This window comes from Vulpes vulpes, chromosome 7, assembly GCF_048418805.1.
Source record: "Vulpes vulpes isolate BD-2025 chromosome 7, VulVul3, whole genome shotgun sequence".
Classification (NCBI taxonomy): Eukaryota; Metazoa; Chordata; class Mammalia; order Carnivora; family Canidae; genus Vulpes; species Vulpes vulpes.
Window position 1 is genome coordinate 40,314,563 of NC_132786.1, and position 22,223 is coordinate 40,336,785.

General features: G+C 39.5%; 1 long non-coding RNA gene across 1 annotated transcript in view; it reads left to right on the plus strand.

Annotated features, from left to right (window-relative positions):
• The first annotated feature begins 4,479 nt into the window (after positions 1-4,479).
• LOC112916090 (uncharacterized) overlaps positions 4,480-22,223 on the plus strand; it is a 32,424-nt gene continuing 14,680 nt past the window's right edge. The window contains exon 1 of the long non-coding RNA XR_003234258.2: positions 4,480-4,539. This is a non-coding gene — a long non-coding RNA (uncharacterized lncRNA). The remainder of the gene's footprint in view (positions 4,540-22,223) is intronic.

The following is a 22,223-nucleotide window of genomic DNA, read 5'->3' on the forward strand; positions in this document are numbered from 1 at the left end:
CTCAGTGACAACATCATCAGGGAACTTGTTAGAAATGCAGATTGCCCCAACTATTGAATCAGGAAGCACACTTTAACAAGATCCCTGAGTGATTCCTGAACCTATTAACATTTAAGAAGCACTGCTATAGACTATATCTGGGCCTTTTCTAACAGGAAAGCCTCTCTTTGAATCTTGAATGGAAGACCACTTTGTCCTTTTGAACTTGCAGCTAAAAGACCACACCATCTCTATTACCTGCACGCCCCAAGCTCTGCTTGAGTCAGTCTCTGTTCTGTCCCAGTGGCTCAGAGGTCTTCACAGCAAGACCTGCCTCTGAGTGTCATTACACACCTGCCACCTTTAGATTCCCCACACCCAGCAAGGAGTGGCTAACCTCCACACTCATGGTGATGGTGGCACTGTTGTGACAATGGAGTGAACTCCTGGTGGCACAGGGCCCCACCTCCTGCCTGCTCCTTCCCATTTGATCCAAATCCTTAGAAGCTCACTTATTCCATGCCGTCTTTTCCCCTGCCTAGTTGGGGGCTCCCTGGCATGCCCATTTACACTTCACTCCCAGTCTGCCTCCCTGAGTTGCTATAGAATGAAAGCCTACGGCCTTTGGCCCATTTACAGATGCAACCATGGCAGAGAAACTGGCAGTAGCAAGGCTGTCAGGCTGACCTGACTGTTACTGCAGATCCCTTCCGGAAATTTGCTAATCTCATGATCTCAAATCTCTGCCAGGCAGCTCCTGGCCAGCAACCTTACCCAAGCACCTAGCCTTGCCATCCAGGGCTATCTTATGCTCAGCATTGACCATCCCTTGCTTCGGCAAACTAACAAAACACTTAAGAAGAGGCATAGTACAGACCTAGGATCACACATGTTACCTGGCATATGCCCAACTCCCTTTGCCTGGTCAACTGAGATCATTTTTTTCTCTCAGGTGTTCCACCTCACTATATTTGCAGATTAATTATCTTTGTGCATTGAAATTACTTTTCTACCTAACAACCTGATTAGGCTTCTAAAAATTGTTCATATGCTTGAAAGGGGAGAGAAAAAAAGAAACTAAGCTCTCTCATCTGAAAACTGAAATTAAAAAAAAAAAGTTTAAAGGAACTACATCCCCTCTGCCACTAAGTAGTTTAAAGTACTTAAACAGATATGAAATTATTTCTTCAGTGTCTCTGATAGGATCCTAGCTGAGTTATAGCATACAGCTTAGGTAGTCAACTCATCATATTGACAGTGATTCTACTGGGCACAGCTCCATGAGCAAGGATAATAATGTGGTTTTAAAACTGGTTATTTCAACATGGCTGTGTACTTAGGTGGTATAAACTCAGCATAGTAACCAGTCCTTCACTTATAGAAGCCATGTAGATTTGCAGCCTTGAAGTTCTTCCACATGGAGTTTAAAGTAATGAGTAGTGAATGGTAAAGGTGTCTTGGGTCTGGTTGGCTGTTTCTGTGCAAATGTAAATAAAAGTTCTATAGTATTTTTCTCAGATCATACTTGTGGAAAGTGGCAATATCCGTGTGGTACACTGATGTCACCTGGAGGTAATCTGGAACCCAGACAAGATAGCTTTCAATGAAGATGACCATCCATGGGTCTCCTGTCATCCAGGTAGAGCCTGGTCCCCTGACAATGGGGGCAAATCACTATCCCAAGGCACACAGCTGGGAAGCATTTGTATCCATGGCACAAATTCTTCCAAGTTCCACCTGAGGGCAATTTCTGACACCCCACCACTACTTAACCCTATTCAATACTTCCTCTCTGCCTGGCTTTCTCTGCCAGAAGATTGCTCTGCCTATCTTCCTTCTTCCTCTCCTCATGACTATTAATTATTCCCAGTTATGGGAAGCTTTTGGAGTAACAAATTTGTTTCTGCCTTTGAAGGTCAGAACACACATAGAGATGATGACCAGGCATGTGCTTGGAGGGCAGCCAGTGGTAACGCTGCTGTCCAAGGGGCAGGACACATTCCTAATAGCAAGCTCCACAGCAGTACCCTACACGCAAGTTGGGACCCATTGCAGTTACCATCACTTTGCCCAACATTTTTGAGTAATGAGGCCATTTCCCAGGCCTGCCATTCTAGTTCCGTTGATACTTCCAGGACAAACATATTGTATAAAACTCAGAGCAGTCCTGGAATTTCCTCTGTCATATGTTAGAGGTGTGTACAGCTATCTGGTTGCCTAGTCTGGAAGGTTTGCCACCCACCCACACAGTGAAAATTCTTTAAAAAAGGCCCCTGTCCATTTTAACTGCAAAGAAATAGAGTTCCAACAGTCTTAAAATCCTGGAAGTGTTTCTGTTACATTTGTGTATATTTAACAATAAAGTGGCACTTGGGATTTCACAAATTTGAAAAATTATATAGACTTATTTCAAAGAAAATATAATTCTTAAGAATCCCAAAGAATACTTGGATCTGGGTCAGATAAATGCTCACTTGAAAAACTGGTCTATTCCATGAAAATGTCTTTTAGTTGCAATTATTGCTGGAAAAGAAGTCTAATTTTTGTTCATATTATGTAAATTTTCAAATATACACAAAAGTACAGAGATAAAGGTGGTATAAGGAGCCCAGGTATACATCCACCACCCAGCTTCAACAGCCATCAATTCATAGCCAGTCTTGTTTCTACTTATTTATGTATTTGAGAAAGAGTGAAAGAGAGAGAGAAAGAGCATGAGTACATGGAGAGGAGGGGCAGAGGGAGAGAGGACCTTAAGCAGACTCCATGCTGAGTGCCGCTGAAAATGGAGCCTGACATAGGGCTTGCTTGATCTTATGACCTTGAGATCAGTACCTGAGCCTAAACCAAGAGTTGGATGCTCAACCAACTGTGCCACCCAGATGTCTCTGGCCAGTCTCATTTCTATCCTTCATTTATTCCTCATGTATTATTTTGAAGCCAACCCCAGACATCATATCATTTGTTATTACTTCAACACACATTTCTATAAGATAAGGACTATTTTTCACCAAAAACTAAATCACAATTCCATCATTACATTTAATTTCTCAATGTAATTAAGTGTCTAGTCTGTGTTCAAATTTTCCAGAGTGTCTCATAAATGTTTTATTATAATTGGTCTATTCAAATCACAATCCAACTTTTTAGCGGTATAACTAGTAAGTTAGCAAATGTTTAATTAAGACTGTTAATCAACTTGAAAAATTAGTTTGGGGATTACTCTGTAATCTCTGGGCCCCTATCAGTGAACCAAGGGGTATGTTTTTGTTTTTGCTTTTGTTAAAGATGTTATTTATTTATTTGAGAGAGAGGGAGAGCCAGAGAGATCACAGAGGGAAAAGCAGACTTGCTGCTGAGGAGGGAGCCTGACGTTGGGCTCGATCCCAGTACCCTGAAATCATGACCTGAGCAGAAGGCAGATGGTTAACTGATTGAGCCACCCATGTACCCTGCACCAAGGTTTGAGAAACATTAATGTGGAGGTTAAGTATGGGCTTAGGAAATAAAATGGTCTGGGTTTGGATCCCGACTCCTCCATTCACTGTTACATTACTTCTGGCGACTCACAAGTGATGAGCCTCTTTTGCAAAATGAGATAAAAACAGTACTTAACTCCCATGTAGAGTCACCAGATGAAACACAGCATGTCCAGTTCAATTTCAGAAAAATAAATTTTCAGTGTAAGTATATCCCATGCAAACATCCAAATTTAATGGTGGTTTGTGTTTTTATTTGCTCTATCTTGCAATCCCACTTTCAGGGGTATTGCAAGGATTCTGTGGGATAACACATGTAAAGGGCTCGCTGTGGGGCCTGACACACTGTAACTGCATGATAGATATCAGCAGGTCCATGAGTCAGTCCTGAGAGAGAAAAGGGGGGGGCCATGCAGCCCTCCTGTGGGACTCCCATCTGCTCTCTGCTTTGTTTGAGCACTGTCCTCCCAGGTGGGAGATAACAATCTTCAACAAGCTCTAAGTTTGAGCTACAGCCAGTAGTTCCCTCCCACAGGTTTCCAGGCCTAGCTGAAGAATTGTATAGTGCTTGGGCACTGAGATGCTGCTGATAACAAAGACATTTCTGGCTTCTTAAAAACTGAGAGCTCTGGCAGCTTCAAGCCCGCACTCCCACCTGGCACCAATCAGGGGAGCTGAGTAGCAGCTGCTCCCTTTTGCTGGGCCTGCGCTTGCCAGTGTGCCATCTGGCCCATTCACAAACCAGTATCACCTGCCCGGACCCTGGGGGGGGATTTGAGCTTGCAACTCCAGTGCCTCCCATCCAGCCCTCCCTTGGGCCTCAGAAAATGCTGAGCCTGAAGTGGGGGCAGGAGGCTGGAGAGAAGGGTTAGAGGGAGAAAAACAGAATGGATGATCCAAAGAAAACATCGTTACTGGCTCCAATTCAAGAATCTGTGAATTGAGTGAGACCCACAATGGAGGATAAAGGGAGGGGGTGGGGCAGGAGAGGTACAAATAAAAATGAACATAAACCAAACCCAGGAAGGGCCGTGTAGGTGTAAGACTGGCAGAAGCAGCTCAGGAAGGAAGTCGGAAGCAGGTAAGAAATAGGAGTGACTGAAGACTTTGATGAACAGGGGTGAGTGGGGGAGCAAAGGGGAAAGGGCAGATGCATGGTGACTAGGAAAGTGACCACTAGTGAGTAGTACAAACTTGTCCCCCAGGGGATTACATCTCCACAAAGTATAGTCCCCAGCAGCCCATTTAGGAGCTTCTGAGGAATTCTCACCTGAATGCAAACAGACTGTGGCTCCCATACTGCCAGCTCCAGGCGCCGTCCCTCTTACTAATGGGCAGGCCAATGCCAGAATGGGCTTTGGGACCTGAAGCCTAGCAAATGGGACATAAGGCCAGGAGGACAGCTGGTGTTTGTTGCCTTTGCAACTAGGTGTTCCCTTCCACTGAATGTGCTTGGCACCTGTTTGGGGGTGGAGGTGATGACGGAGAGGCCCAGATGCAGCCCTGACCCCCTCCAACAGAGCTCCACTGAGTAACTGAGTTCCACAGCCCTCCTTCCACCCCTACTCTTCACTGATCTGCAGAAATAGCTAAAGGATGAAGGGGTGACAGGGGAGCAGGGTAGAGAATCATTCTGTCCCTGAAAGCAGTTTCTGAAATATCTCCTTTCCCCCAAATGGGCATCAAACTGTTGGAAAGCAGGAAACCTGAGAACGGGAAATAGGTCACAGAAGACCTGCCTTGAGAAAAGGGAAAGAGCAGGGGGCCAAGGGTGGTGGTGGGGGTGGCATGACGGCTTTGCTTTCCTGGAGAGAACAAAGCAACGAGATGTGGAGTAGATATATTAAGGAGAACCTGCCAGAAGAATGGGTCACAATGGTCCTACACAAAGCCATTTTGTGTAGGCCTCCCACTCCTCAAATTCTCTAGGCTGAGACCATCCCTCTGGGTGAGGAGGTGACATCCTCATCTGCAGGCAGCCAGTTTTAGAATCAGCACAGAAGTTTAAGGAGGATGAGCCTTTCTCTTCTTGCACAGGAATTTGGATGATCTTTGTTTACTCAGTTCTCACGACATGCCTTTCTGGAAATGTTATAGATTTTTCCATTTGGGTCTTGCGTATTTCTTATCTCTTATTCTTAGGATATTCCTAAGCATTTTATTTTTTGTTTGTATCGAAAATAAGAATCCTTTATTGAAACTTTCAATTGGTTATTCCTCCACAAGTGAATACAACGTTAGCTTCATTTACAGGTATATCCCGAATCCATATCTCTTGCTGAGCTTTCCTATTAGTTGCGAGAGTCAATTTGTAGATATTTTATTTAGAATTTTTTGCACCTTTGTTCATATGTGACATTTGCACATCATTTTCTCATGCTGTCTTTGCCCAGTTTTGCCATCAGAGTTATTCCAAAATCATGAAATGAATTAACAGGGCTCTTATGCTTTTGTAAGCTCTGGAACAATTTATGCATTATTGGTGGTATACATTTGTGTTTGGTAGAATGTACTTGTCAAAATTCCAAACCTCATGGCATTTATTAGGTGTGTATCTTTGCTCTTTGGGGATGTATGTATACGTACCTGTGTGTTTTCATGACAGGTCTTAGATCAACTTTTGACTAAGTTTTTATCTTCACAGAAGATCATCTCCTTCACCTGTATTTTTGTTTTTATTTAAAACAAAGTCCCCAAAAGTATTCTTTTATAATCCATTTCTTGAGTTCTGTTCTTTCTTGACCCTAATTTTGTTCGTGTATGTGTCTTTACCCTTGTTCTTCGTCAGACTTGCCAGAGATTTGTCTATAGTGTAACAGATCAATTTGTTTTTTCATCTATCCCACTACTTTTTTGTTTTGTTCATCAATCCCACTACTTTTTCATATTTTATAACATTTTACTTAATTAGTTCACTTTTTTCTTTTACTTCTTAGGGTTTGCTTTTTATTTTTCAGTCATTTCTATTGCATTAGGTGTTTTTCCTACCCACCCACACTTAGTGTTTCTGTTTTGAGTAGGACAGACCCACTCCCCATTCAAAGTGGTCACATTGGTGTTAGTATTAGGAGTGCTGAACTAAGAATATCCATGCCATGCACCGCAGGTGACCATGCTTTTGCAATCACATTGGAGTTTGCCTGAGAATGAAGGCAACCCAGAGGAAAGAGATTGATGATATTCATTGAGCACCTGGATCTACCCATGTCTGAAGGATGTACCTTGGATTCTTTAATTACATAAGCAAAAACGTTTTTCCATTTGCTTAAGCCAGTTTAATTTGGATTTCAGACCTTCATAAATTAAGGAATTTTGCCTTGTCTTCCAGTAAAGCCACTGGGGTCTATATGTTTTCCTCTGAGCATTCCCTGTATGCTGCAGGTTTGGATGTGTTTTTCTTACCATAGTTCATTTCTAAATAGCTAGTAATTTCTATTTTGGTTTTTCCTTAACTTGAAAGGTTTTAGAGCTTTTAAAATTCCAGTTGGATTGTTCTTGGGTTGTTTTTCGCTTCTATGTCTTTGATGTTGATTTTATTACATTATAGTCAATGAGTGTGGTCTAATTTTTGCTTGATTAGAAATTTCAAAATTTGTTAAGATTTTCTTTTTGTTAATACATAGATGGTTTGGGGAATGTTCCATGTTCTGTATGTTTACAAAGTCAGTGTATATGTTTTATATCCACACACATAATGTTTCTGTGAATGTAAATATTTTGTAATAAGTAATATATGCATGCTAGATTAAGTTTATTAATTGTGTCATTTGAATCCTATGCATCTATGACTGTTCATCCATTTTAGTGGAAAATATTTTAAAATCTCCCTTTAGGGTTGTGAACTTTTATTTTTTTATACTTGTACCAGTTCTTGCTTTATGTAGCTCAAGCAATTTGCTGGTTGCATTAGGATTCATGTTATAATTTCCTGGATAATTGCACCTTTTCAGACTCTGAAATATATCCTCTTTGTTTCTTTTGATGCCTTTTTCTTTCTCCTTTGAATTCTATTTTGTCTGATATAATGTTGTCACACTTGAGGTTTTTTGTTACCATCTGTTTTGTAAATCTTTTTCTGAAGATTTTTTTTCCCCAAAGATTTCTTTCTGTGTCATGTTTGTATCTCTTGTAAGTAGCAAGTAGTCGAATTATCTTGTTTTTATTTTTTGCAACTGACGGTATTTAGCAGGTGAATGCTATCCACTTATTTTATGATAATTGCAGATATAGTTAATTTCTGACAGTAGAAAAAAAATCTAACCAACTGGTATTATAGTTCCACACCAGGGAATAGTCTCATACTATTTTTTAGGTTATTTTCTTCCCTTTCTTTGTTCTATTCTCTTCTTTGAGATATATGTTACAGTTTTTGGAATGCTCTCTAACACTCTTAATTTCATTTTTCCATCTTCCCTCTGTTTGTTTTTCTGAACTGTCTTCTCAATTTCTTAGCTCCATTCTCTGACATGTTGTTTTTAAGCTTTGTCTGTTACCATACATTCATCTATTGAAATTATTATTTCAAACATCATGGTTCTTATTTTCGGTTTCTCTGACCATTATTCATACAACCTGATTTTGTTTTAGGGCTGTATGGTCTCCTTAGCCCCTTTGAAGTTATCATAATACCTTTTTTAAATTTTTTTTATTTTTTATATTTTTTTTAGTGCCTTCATCTCTTTATCAACTCTTTTATTTTAGCCCTTCTGTATAACTTTTGGTGTCTCTCTCAGAGTGTTTAATTTACCTAAAGTTTTAAGTAATTCCCACGGGGGTTCACATTTTTAGCAATACTCTCTTTTGCCTATTATGTGAATGCAATGCCTTTTAGACAAGGCTTCTGTAGCCATATAGGGGAGAGGCAGACTGTGCTTTCAAGGTGCTGTGCTGATGAAGAGCTGGTATTCAGTTCCTGGGCATCCCATGATCCCCCTGGCCTGTGAACTGTGTCTCAGAGCCAAACTGCCCATGTTCACTGCTTCTTTATTGGACTGAAGGAAAGCAGTCCCACCAACCATTCTGTGGTACTCCAACTTCTCATTCTGTTCTTCCCTGCACCCCTGGGAGCTAGGAACACCTCAGAGCCACATAAGCCATGAAAAACAGACCTCTGCTCTCTGGACTGGAGCTGCTTTTACTTTATTTTATTATAAATAATCAAAATTTTACTGTGCTGCATCAGAACAGTTCACAACCTTCTATACACGCCTAGAAATCATCTAACAGAACCAAGTCCCCTCATAACCAAAGCTTCAGAAAGCCTCACATTTTTACTGCATACATTAAAATATTTATACCCCGTTTTTGCCTAACATCTTAGGTCCCCTTAAAAGGCAAGGAAACATTTCCAATTTAAAATGAGATGTTTCTCAGAATTATACTGCACATTTCAATGTGTTCCACAGGGTTTATAATTAATAGTCAGAACAGCACCTGCTCTAAATCTTAATTGCTTTCTTCCCCATGAAAACTGATGCTGGAGGTGTGGGTGAATTGATTTGTACTACATAATACGACTGCAGACTCAGTTTTGGCACACACAATACAGAAAAGTGAAACACCTTATTGAAATTTTTTTCCCAAGGAAAAGCTTAATTATAATGGCTTCAGGTATTCCAGTCAAGTATCTGCTGACGAACATGATGGTGACAGTACTGCTATTTACCATTTGATGCCACACGTCTGCAGAGCCAAAGAAACCAAAGAGGTGGCATTATTTATCTGGTAATGATAGAAACATTCTAGAATCCAGTAACTCCATTTAGCATTGACTGTCTTTTACATTCAACCTCATTGTCCCTTTCATGTAGTTGTACCTCTTGGTGAAGGAGTCCTAGGTTCCGAGTCTACCTTTTCTCATCATGCCTGCACCTGTGCATACAGTGCTCACCTTCCCCAGACCTCAGCTCTCTCATCCCACAAAGAGGCTGTAGAGTTGGGCATGGCAAACACACAGCTGCTGCCACAAGTGAAGGGGCTCCAGCTCTCAGGCTCCTGGAATAAAATTTATTTCACAAGATGTATGTGGAAATGCCACTTTTGTAAGTTAAATTATTTTTCTGAAACTACTTCTATTATCTTTCCTTTTAAACAAGTAGTATGTGTTTATTTCTGGGAAAAAGATATGAAAAATGCAGAGAAACCAAGGAAGAAAATTTCCTGCATTGCTTCATTCAATTGCATTTTAAATGCCAAGAGGGACATAAAACTTTTTTTTAAAAAAGCATAAAATGAATCTTTCTGTAATATGGATGTTTGAGTTGTTAGCTTGATTTCTCATGCAATAACTTTACAACAGGTTTTAGGGGTGTTGCCCAATATATCCATTCATGCAGTCAGAATTTCTGGAGTACTCAGCTTTCAGGCTATGCTTCACCTCTGTTGCTGTTCATGCTGTACTTTATGTCAGTGCTACACCTTTCTGTGCATGCCTGCTGACGTTTTTGTTGCAATTTCATGCTGTGGGGCAGGAGGCCCATTTGTCCCGTGACTGACCCACCATCTATCTGGACTACAGAAGCTCTAATAACTCAGTGCGGACATAAGATACCACTGAAAGGCCAAACTGAGCTTTACTACTCTCGCAGTTATCTATCCATTCTCCAACAGAAACATTTTAAAAACATAGTTTAGGAGAACTTGGGAGGCTCAGTTGGTTAAGCGCCTGCCCTCCGCTCAGGTCATGATCCCGGAGTCCCAGGATGGAGTCCCCCATAGGGCTCCCTGCTCAGCCAAGGAGTCTGCTTCTCCCTCTGCCCTTCAAACCACCTGTGATCTCTCTCTCTCTCAAATAAATAAAATTTTAAAAAATAAAAAATAAAAACACAATTTACTTTTGGAAGTGACTCCATCACTCTGCCAGTCCCTTGGGTGGTGGTAGGAGGTAGGGGGCAAGGGTACAGAACAAGTAGCTCTCCCAGAGAAGCTGAAAGGCTCCCTCTGACCATGGATTTCATGAAATGCTTCAGTTGAATAACCAGATTCAAACATATACCAAAGAGATTGCTGTAAAACTTAAAAGTGCATAGGCCATTTCACGTCTTAGGTCTTATTATAACTGTTGTTCTGACATTCCCTATCTGAAGTAGAACAAGGAGGCCCATTATTAGCATGCCCTAAAGGAACTCTCATCATAAAAGGAAGCCAGGCTTATTAATTCAGTTACAGTCTTGCGGATTCCCAGTTCAGCTTCTTGTGTTAATGAAACATGCATAGCAGTTGACAGTAGCTGTTGAAATTAGCTGTCATATTTATGGTTTACCAGAGCCTTTTCTTCAGAGATTTCTAACAAAGTGACAGGGATTTCCCAGTAGTCTAGTACTTTATTTCTCTGGGTTTATTTGAGATGTCAGTAAATGTAAGATGGGAGTAAAAAATGTGTATTTTTACAAAGAACATTTATTTGATGCTCCAAAAATGTATTTTCTTGCATAAAAAAGTCTTTCTTCATTGCATTGTGTTTTTGTTATTCGGAAGTATATCATTTCAACACATCTTGATTGGAGCAATGAATAGTGCTCAAAAACAAATAACCCGTTAAAAAAAAAAACAAATAAATAACCCTCATAAGTTATGTAATATAGTCACAGCATACATGTAAGCATATGTATTACAAATATATACATATTTTATGTAATTATTTTAGGTTTGCACAGACATATAGTTTAAAAGCCATTTTACTTGTTTTGTTATATTTATAAAATATGTATGGAGGAGAAAAAGTTATCTGTGTTTATAATTTCCAACATATGTTTCACATCAGCTGTGGAGTAGTGATTTACTATTGGAAGTAATTTTATAAAACATTAGAAACTCTGTGGTCATTTGAATTTACCTATTATGAGTTTGTAAGGGCTTAATTATATTAAGAGCCTAGTAGGGATTGTATTGGTAAAATAAGACACGATCTCTGGGTCTTGAGTTCATATGTCAGTTGGAGGGACAGGGTGAGGCAATAAACCGCTGTGTGGATAACAGACAGACATCTGAGCCCAACACAACAGGCCACAAAGGTGAGAGTAGTTGGTCTATGTGAAGGTGAAAGAGGAGGTTAATTCTCCTGTTGTGTCCACCATACGATCTCCCATTTGGGTTCACGAGGTAACATTGTGACCCAGAACTGTAGGGGCAATGCACAGATGGAACCTATTTCATTGTGTCCCCAGGACACATCAGCGAAGTGGATTCCAGGTACTATCTTCTCTTCATGGAATTGTGTGTCTCTCTAAAAATCACCAGCTGTGACTGACTCATGTTCACACATTCCACACCAAAGTGGGTGTAGGTGCAAATACAGTTTACAGTACTTCTTATAGAGCTAAGCTCTGCCTTGTTATCATTCTTGGATTTGAATGGAAGGAATTATCTATTTCTGGTTAGAAATTAAAGGTAATTTTCCTTCCTTGGGTGGGTAAAAAAGAGAAAAAAAAGTAGATAGCAATGATTTCTGTCTGCCTGTTAGGATTTCTCAGCAATTTGTGTTTTTCTCAGCAGTTTGCGGTCCAATGTATTAAAGAAGTGGTTCTCAACCAGGGTTATTCTATCTCTTAAAGGACACTTAGTAATGTTGGGAGACATCTTTGGTTGTCACTGGGTGTGTACTGGTGGAGAGTGGGAAGGATGGAGAGGGTATTCTTGGTGTAAGAGAGGCCAGGGATGCTGATAAAACACCCTACAATGGACAGCACAGTCTCCCTCCCCAAAGAATTATCCAGCCCCACATGTCAATAGTGTCGAGGTTGAGGAACTCTGGGTTGGTTGGAGGATACCATGACCTTTTGAAAGTGGTTGCTAGAGGGAAAAGTTGAAATAGCGATCTGAGCGTAAGGGGTTAATATTTTTCTAGAAACTGGTCTCTTGGATGAGAAAGCTTTAAAAAAAAAGCACATCCACTTCTAGGTGTCTATAGACACCTATAGCAAAATCTTCAACTTGCCGAACTGTCTGTAATGGAAATCACTGAGTTGCTGCTCTGTGAGCAATTCCTCTCCCCTTCCAACCTGCCCACCATGTACACCCTCCCTTCTCCTAGCGCAGCATGCCTTCAACTCTTCATTGTCTGCATTTTTGCCATCCTCAGTTGCATATCAGTTCTTACAGGCTGTTTTCACCAAGAAATACCACCCACAAGATATTCAACCCTAGAGTCTGCAACCTAATTTCAGACAGCTGAATATTTCTTTAAATTAAAGAATTCTGATGGCAGGAGCTGATAACAACTGTGCACATTTTTTTTTTCCTGGCATTCACAAAGAGACATGCATTTCAAAAGGCTGCCTCTTCTTTCCAGGATACCATTAGAGGGAAAATAAAACAATTTACCCTTTGAAGTCTTTTTATTTAAAAAAAAAAGGGGGGGGGTGGTGAGAGAAAAAGTTTTTAAAGGGAACTTTCCTCAAAGGAAATATTCTAGACAGATGACTTGATTTAGGGCTCTTACATGCACTTAGCTTTTTAACAGTCTGAATAACTCAGCGAATCTGAAACAAAGAAGGTTCTAAAAAAGCAACTCATGGGTAGGACTGTGGGTAATGAAATTTGCTTTGAACAATATGATCACTGTGTGTGAATATTTCGGATGATGACCAGAACATACACACAAAAATCTTTGTTCTATTAGTTCTGTTCTAATCTTAGAACCAGATTAGACCCCGTGTTCTTGCCAGTGTGAAATTCTGCTTCCCATGGAAATAGCCACTCCTTCCCCAGGAGTGGGCAGACGACAGTACTCCAAACTTTTAGAGATGTCCTAGAGCAGAAGTGGCAAAGATGTGGCACATGCATGGCACACCTGCTGGCCTCCACTCCCCCTTCCTTTCCTATGACCAGCACTGTTGAATAACCACTGCCCCTTTCTGGGTAAGCCCAAATAAGGTCCTGGAATCTTCATATGGCATTCCTTTCTGTCTATGACACCTGAGGAGGGTCTCACTGTAGAACACAAGATTTTCAGGTCAGAGGTTTGACAGTGTCTTCTTTCACCTATACCACATAGTCCAACATCCTGCTGTCTGTGAAATGCAACAAGAAAACACACAACTACACAACTCTCACAGACCAAAAGCACCTATAAATCCTCAATTATCACATGGTCTTCTTGGTTTTAATAACTGTAGTAGATCAATCGCAAAAATAGCTGTTAGCTCCCTATATCCACACTGTCTGCAATATGACTTTGCAGCTACTCATATCAAGAGATGAAGAAGTCATTTTGCTCCTTGAATCTGATCTGGTCTAGTAACTTGATTTGGCCAATAGAGTGCAGTGGAAGGGACAGTGTGACAGTTGCTAACCTGAGCCTCAAAAGACCTTGAACTCTTCTACTCTGTCTCTAGTTCCTCTGCCTTCACCATGATCCTGTGAGAACATATCCCATTGGCCTGCTGGAGATTGAGACTATGGAGCAGAGCAGAGTAATAAGCCCACTGCACCAAGCCAGGGCCCCAGATTTGGGAGAGAGCTCAACCAAGTTCACCAAAACCACCTAAACTGCCACAGCTGGCCAAAGATGCATGCAAAAGTGAGCCTTGCTGAGCCACCCCACATCAGACCCAGAGTAGTGAGCAAAATGAAGTGTTTATTACATTATACAACCAAGATTTGGGAGTGGCTTATGAACTAGTAATAGGTAACTGGTAAAATAGCAAATCACAGTCCAATTTCCATCTCTCCCACAACACCTTCTTAATCACTTCAGCCAACATCATTTCTCATTTTCCAATGCACCACTAAGTATTTACTAAACCAATGGTTCCCATTTTTTGTTCCACAAAAATTCTATGTACACCTTAGTCACATACGTTTAATATCTGTTGAGAAAATGAATCATCACAATCACCTAAATTTAGTAACTTTTAAATGAACATTTTTTTTCATAATTATATATTTTGCATACAGTTAAAAAGAGTTGTACATATATGATGGAGACATTATTTATTCAGTCAAGGGACAATCATTGTTACACTTAAAGATTCAAAACCCCCTTATGAAACTTCAGCACTATTTTGGAATCTGGACTACAAAGTTGGAAACCTCTGGTCCATGTTTTTTGTCATTTAATCATGCAATGTCTAAGGGTGTGACTTTAACACTCTCTCAGATATTCATGGTATTGTTCCTGTTTTGAGAGGAGGGACTATGTCTGGTCCTTCCCTTGCCCTGCTTTGTGCCCCTTCTCCCAGCACTTAAAACCATGCTGTGCACACAACTGTAGCAGTGTGGGTAGGACTGGAGCCAACTACAAAGGCCTTATGTTATCTGTAAGGCTGTATCTTGTAGTCATTAGGAAAGCAGACTCTGAAGTCAAGGTACTTAAGTTCAAAGCCTGGCTCTGGCACTCACTAGCTCTGTGATCTTGAGCAAGTCAATTAAACCCTCTGGACCTCAGTTTCCTCATCTGTAAAATGGGCAGATTAATATACCTATTTTATAAGGTTGTTATGAGGGCTAAATATATTCTTACATATAAAACATTCAGATCACTGTGGAGCTTGCTAACTTCTGTTAACTTGCTAATATTAATTTATATATTAATATAACATAAATATTTATAGTACTATTAATAATGAAGTCCTTAGAAAGAATACTTGGCACAGTGCTTATTCAATGTTAAATATTATTGTTACTAATGTTGTTATTGCTATCATTGTTACTATTATTACTAAATATTTCAAAGTCTCTGAACAGTTGATTTGTCAAAACAGGAGTTTGCTAGTATCATTGCTGAATATATGATTCATGATCTAAATAAGCTCGGCTCCTTGAGTAAGCTAATTTTGAGGGTAATTTGGGCTAATTTTGGCATTGGATTTCATGATGGCAGATAAGAGTTTTGAGGAAACAGCCTGTTCCCTTTTTGTTCAAAGGAATAGATGTGACCGGACCTTCCTGAATGTCTTCCTGTTAATCATCTGATTCATGAAAATGCCTGAGTTCACCTTCTATACCATAAGCCCTTTCACATTCAGGAGAAAGAGCAGCAAAATCTGGGATGCCTAACCCCTATTACTTTTACTCCACAAAATACACTCAGACTTTCCATTTATTTTTAAATGTCCTCTGTGTTGCCATTATGGGCTTATTCCCACTATGGGGAAGCTAATTGTGCCCCTAATCTGAATGATTACATCTGAAAATCTTTTTAGCATTTTCAAATACTTGTCAACTATAACCAAGGACAAAGGCAAACCAAGGCAAAGTGTCACTTAGGTTGTACCCCTCTGTATCTCTTCACCCTTCTCAATGGGGCTAACCTTGTTCCTTTACCCATGGCTGTTGACTTACAAGGACCTGCTGCATTATCCCAAGAAGGAACATGGATCCTATAAGGGAAGAAGTTTTGCCTTTGAGAGTGCTCATCTGGGTTATTTGTGACAAGAGTTTTCACATTTGGGATAGGTGTCTATACAGGCAGCTATGCAGAGGTATTACATTTGGGGGATGCTCAAAAGACTTGTTTGGCTTATTAAAAACAGGCTCTGCAAAAGGAACCCTTAAACCAGTTAGAAACTAAATCATTCTGGCAATGTCAATGTGTTAATTCTTACTATCACTTATTTTCCTATGTTTCCATGGCCATTTGAGTCTATTCTTCATCAGGTATTCCACAGTAATGAGAGAAGGGCCAGACTCTTCATTTATCCATTCCACAAATGTTTATTGAGCTCCTACTAGGGTCATTGAAGAAGATACACAGTGGCTCTCTTCTCTCATGGGGTTGATATTTTACTGGACAAAATGGAATGTAAACAAATAAATAAGAAAAAATAGACGATGCATATGCTGAGAATTTTTGTAAAGGGGATTTGACAAAGAATACCAGAGGGGTTACATCAAATTTGCTGGTCAGGAGGAATTTCCCAGAGGAGATAACATCTAAGCTGAGATCTTTAAAAAAGCAGCCAGCCATCAAAGGTTATAGGAAAAACATTCCAGGCAGAAAGGCCAGGCAGTACAAAGGCTCTACAACAGAGCAAGCATGGTGGTGTTTGTAAACCAGAAAGATGCCTGCTATGATGGAATATGGTGGGCAAAGGAGACTGAGGCTCAAGATAAGAGAGAGAAAGAGAGAGAGAAAGACAGATGTGAATTCGAGGCAGCCTTTAAAAACCAGGGTAGGATGCTTGATTTTTATACTAAGTGTGTTAGGAAAGCATTAGGAGAGTTTACAGCAGGGAAGTGATATGACCTGGCTTCAGATTTGAAAAGAACAGTCTGCTGCCATGCGATAATGACCATGAAGCAGGAGTTCAGGCAGGCAGACCAGTTTGGGAGCTCCTGTGGAAGTTCTGACCATAGAACATGGAGATTTAGGCCAGGACTGCTGGCCTGGATGGGAATAGGGGACTGGTGAAGGAAGAACAACTGTTGGGTTTGGAACTTGAACAGCAGGGTGGATGGAGATGCTGTTTTCAGAAATGGGGAAGACTGAAAGAAAACCAGGCTTTTTTGGCATTTGTGTGGGCCGAGGGGGTGGGAGTAGGAATCATCTGTGTGCTTTAAGTAGTTAATGCCAAGTAACTAAACACAGTCTTGTCATAAACGTGGGTGGCAGCTTCTTTCATTGACATTATATTTAGATATGTAAAGAAAACAATCACCTTTGCAACTGCCTTTTTGAACATGACCAAGACTGAAACTGCTTCTTAAATAAGTTAGTAAAACCAAACATTTGATTAGGTTTTCTTTTCTTTGTACATCTTTCTGTACGAGGCTCTAAATGAATGTTTTTTCATGATAGCAATGATGATAACTTACAGGTAAGCTGACCTTTATCTTCCAGACCACATCAGAATAACTGTGTAATTACTGGCTTAATGGCTGTCTCCATCACTAGAATGTACACTCCACAGAGTCAGGGGCCTTATCTGTTCAGTGCTTGACACATTATGGATGCTCAAGGTGTTAAGTAAACAAATGAATAAAAGGTTACAGTTTAGAGAACCTTTGGAAGGTTATTCCAGTTTTGACTATTAAATAAAAAAGTTTTCTTTTCTTTTCTTTTTTTTTTTAAGTAAGACGGGCCAGAGAATTCCATTTCCTGGAATATGAAATACACATCTATGAAACAGATTTATTCTTCCTGCTAAGCACATCTGAAATAAACATAAGGGGACTCTGATGGTAGAGAAAGGAAGGCAGAGAATTCTGCTAGGGACCTCAGGACCTGAAGAATACCACAGTGCTCTCTGGGGTTTTTTTTGGTCTCACAGATCCTATGCTAGGAGCTGAAAAAGCCAGACAAGGGTTCTTCACCCAACGGTGCAGACAAGAGAAATCCCCAACAAAAGTCTGCTCTCTTTAGCCAAAGGACCAAAGAAAGGATAACCTTGAAAGTCATAAAACTTACATACAATAACCTCTGTACTTCAAACACCTCAGCCTCATCCCCATCCATGCTAATACAACTAAGTGGAGAGACTGGACTTCCACCCACACATGCAATCATAAGGTAGAGGTAGTGGCAGAAAAAGCCAGGGAACCAATAATGAGGATCCCTATTGCAACATGGGGAGCCTGGCCCTTCATTCTCATCTGCATTTATGAGGTATCCAGCCCCCTATTTTCTGGGGTGGTATGAGGGGAAGCTTACTGGGGATCAGGACTTCCAAGATCAACCAGCAGTAATGAGGTCCCTTCTCCTTCAGTATCAGTGAAGACCATAAGGGGCGTTAGAAATCCCACTCCCAACTAAAAGTATCAAGGATTCCCCCAGCACCACCTTCTCAGACATCAACAGAGGATGTGGGAAACCTGGACTTCCACCTACACCTCCCAGTAAAGAGGCTCCTGTTTCCCTACTGGAATGAGTGGTATCAGCAAAACAAACAAACAGAAAACCGCTAAAGCAGACAGTTCAAATAAGATTTAGGGTCACATAACAAAATGCAAAAATTTTCATATTTTAATAGCAAATCGTTCATCAATATGATCAACAGAAAATCATATAACCAGTAATATCCTAAAAAGAAGGAAAAGAGAGAATCAACAGATGCCAGCACTGAGGTGACAGAGATGTTAGAATTATTTGACAAAGATTTTATTGCAGCCATGATGAAAACTTTCAGGAAGAAATTAAGAACATAATTGAAGCAAATGGAAAAATAGGAAGCTTCTGCAAAGAAATAGGAAGTCTTGAGAAAGACATAGAAAATATCAAGAAGGACCAAATATAAATTTTAGAACTGAAAATATAAGAACTAAAATTAAAAAGCTCACCAGCAGCACAGAGAGGGTAGAGGGATACAGGCAGAGAACCGAAGAGGCAACAATAAAAATCACTCTAAATGAGAGAGAGAACATAAGCTAAAATTAAGTTAATGGAGTTTCAGGAACCTGTGGGCTGTAACAAAAGATCTAACATTCATGTCATTATTATCCTAAAAGGAGAGGAGAAGAGGCAAAGTTGAAACTATACTTGAAGAAAATAATGGCAGAAAACCCTCCAAATTTGGCAGAAGATATAAACCAACAGACTGAAGAACCTGAGTGAAACTCAAACACAATAAACCCAAATAAATGTTTGCAAGGGCACATCATGATTAAACTTCCAAAAACTAAGTAGAAAAAACCCTGAAAGCATCAAGAGAGAAATGAGACTTCATCCATAAAAAAATAATTAGAATGACATCATACTTCTCATCAGAAACTACAGACCCAGATATGGCCCAACATATTTTTTTTAAGATTTTATTTATTTATTATGAGAGGCAGAGAGAGAGAGAGAGAGAGAGGCAGAGGCAGAGGGAGAAGCAGACTCCTCACAGGGAGCCCAATGTGGGACTCCATCTGCAGACCTGGGATCATACCTTGAGCCAAAGGCAGATACTCAACCCCTGAGCCACCCAGGCTTCCCGGGCTCAATGTATTTCAAGCCATGAAAGAAAAGAACTGCCAATCTAGAATCTTGTACCCAGCAAATATATCCTTGAGGAATGAAGGGGAAATGAATACATTATCAGATAAAAGAAAACTAATAGAACTTGTTGTCAGCAGCCTACCCTAAAAAAATGGCTAAAGGAAGTTCTCTAAACAGAAAAGACATAATAAAAGAAGAAACTTTGGGAACTTGGCTCAAAGAGGAAATCTCATGGGAAATTGCAAAATACATTAAACTGAGTAAAAATGAAAATAAACATATCAGAACTTGGGGGATACAGTCAAAGCAACACTGGGAGGGAAACTGATAGCACTAAAATGAATATATCAGAAAAGAGGAAAAGTCTCAAATTAATGACCCCATCTTAAAAATCTAGAAAGAGAGGAGTAAAATGGACTCAAAGCAAGCAGAAAAATGAAATAATGAAGAGTGTAAATCAATGAAACTAAAATTTAAAAAAAAGAGAGAAAATCAATAAAGATGTGGGTTTTTTGAAAAGATCAATAAAATTGGCAAACCTCTAGCAAGTCTGACAATGAAGAAATAAGAGAAAATACAAATTACCAATATCAGGAATGAAGCAGGGGATATCACTATAGACCTTGCAAGTATCAAAAGGATAGTAAGGGAACACTACAAACAACTGTACACACATAAATTTAATAACTTAGAGGAAATGAACAGATTCCTAAAAAATCCCACAAACTACAATTAACCATTATAAAATATATAATTTGAATAGTCAGAACCATTAAGTAAATTTAATTTTTTTAAAGATTTTATTTATTTATTTGAGAGGGATTGAAAGGGAGAGAGGAGTGCAGGAGTGGGGGACAGCGGGCAGAGGGAGACAGGAAAGCTGACTGACTCTCTGCTGAGCAGGGAGCCTGAAGCAAGGCTCAATCCCAGGACCCTGATACCAAGTCTTGAACCAAAGGCAGATGTTTAACTGATTGAGCCACCCAGATGCCCTAGTAAGTTGAATTTTTTTAAAAAACTTCCAAAAAAGAAATTTCAAGGCTCTGAAAGCTTCACTTGGAAAAAATTTCAAATGTTTACAGAATTAACATCAATTATATACAATCTGTTCCAGAAAACAGATGAGGAATGAATACTCCCAATTCATCGTATGAAGTTAATATTATCCCGATACCAAGATCATACAGACAATACAATAAAAAAAACCTATAGACCAACATCCCTTATAATTAAAGATGCAGAATTCTTAACAAAATATCAAGAAATAAAATTCAATAGCATATAAGAACTATGCACTATGACCAAGTGGGATTTATTTCAAAGATGCAAGGCTGGTTCAATATTTGAAAATCTACCAATATTAAATAATATATTAAAAGGCTAAAGAAGAAAAATTACATCATGTTAATCAGTACAAAATAGTATTTTACACAATTCAATATCCATTTATGATTTTAAAAACTCAGAAAAATAACAATAGAAGAGAACTTTTCCAACCTGATAAGGATTATCTACAAAGAGGTCATAGCTAACATACTTAATGGTGAAAGACTGAATATTTTCTTCCTTGGATAAGAAATAAGGCAAAGATTTCTGCTCACCACTCTAGCTCAACATAAGCTAAAAGAAATAAAAGTAATCTTTTTTTCAAATAACATGGTGGTCTTTGTAGAAAATCCTAAAGAATCTCCAAAATTTCCTAGAATAAATGAATTCTAAGGACACAGGATACAAAATAAACATACACACATTAATGTATTTCTATATACTAACAATGAATACACGGACACCGAAATTAGAAATATAGTACCAGGATCCCTGGGTGGCGCAGCGGTTTGGCACCTGCCTTTGGCCCAGGGCGTGATCCTGGAGACCAAGGATGAATCCCACCTTGGGCTCCCGGTGCATTGAGCCTGCTTCTCCCTCTGCCTGTGTCTCTGCCTCTCTCTCTCTTTCTCTGTGTGTGACTATCATAAAAAATAAATAAATAAATAAATAAATAAATAAATAAATAAATAAATAAATAAATAAATAAAATATAGTACCATTTTTATTCTGTCAAGAAAGAATTAATGGAACGTCTGAGTGGTTCAGCAGTTGAACGTCTGCCTTCAGCTCAGGATGTGGTCCCGGAGTTCTGGGATCGAGTCCCATATCTGGCTTCTGCATAGATGTGTCCTTCTGCTTGTGTCTCTGCCTCTCTGGGTGTCTCTCATGAATAAATAAAAATAAAATCTTTAAAAAGAGAGAGAAAGAATTAAATGCTTAGTGTACATCTTTTTTTTTTTAATTTTTTTTTATTTATGATAGTCACAGAGAGAGAGAGAGAGAGAGAGGCAGAGACACAGGCAAAGGGAGAAGCAGGCTCCATGCACCGGAATCCCGACGTGGGATTCGATCCCGGGTCTCCAGGATCACGCCCTGGGCCAAAGGCAGGCGCTAAACCGCTGCGCCACCCAGGGATCCCCTGCTTAGTGTACATCTAATAAAACATATTTAAGGCTAGTATTCTGACCAGTACACCATACTGGTAAAAAGAAATCAAACATAAATAAATATAGAGATATACTATGTTTATGTTTTGGAAGTCTCAGCAAATTGATTTGTTCAAACTGATCAAAAATCCTGGCAAGATTTTTTTGTACATATATAAACAAAATTATTCCAGAATTTATATGAAAAGACAAAGGAACTAGAATAGCTAAAACGCTTTTGAAAATGAAAAACAAAGTGAGAAGAAACAATCTACCAAATTTTAGGACCTATTATACAGCTATAGTGATCAAGTCTGTGTGGTACTGGCAGAAAGATAGATATAAGATTAATGCAATGAATTAGATGTTATGGGCTGAACTGCATCCCTCCCAAATTTATATGTTAAAGTATTGTATTAGGTTTATTCAGAGAAA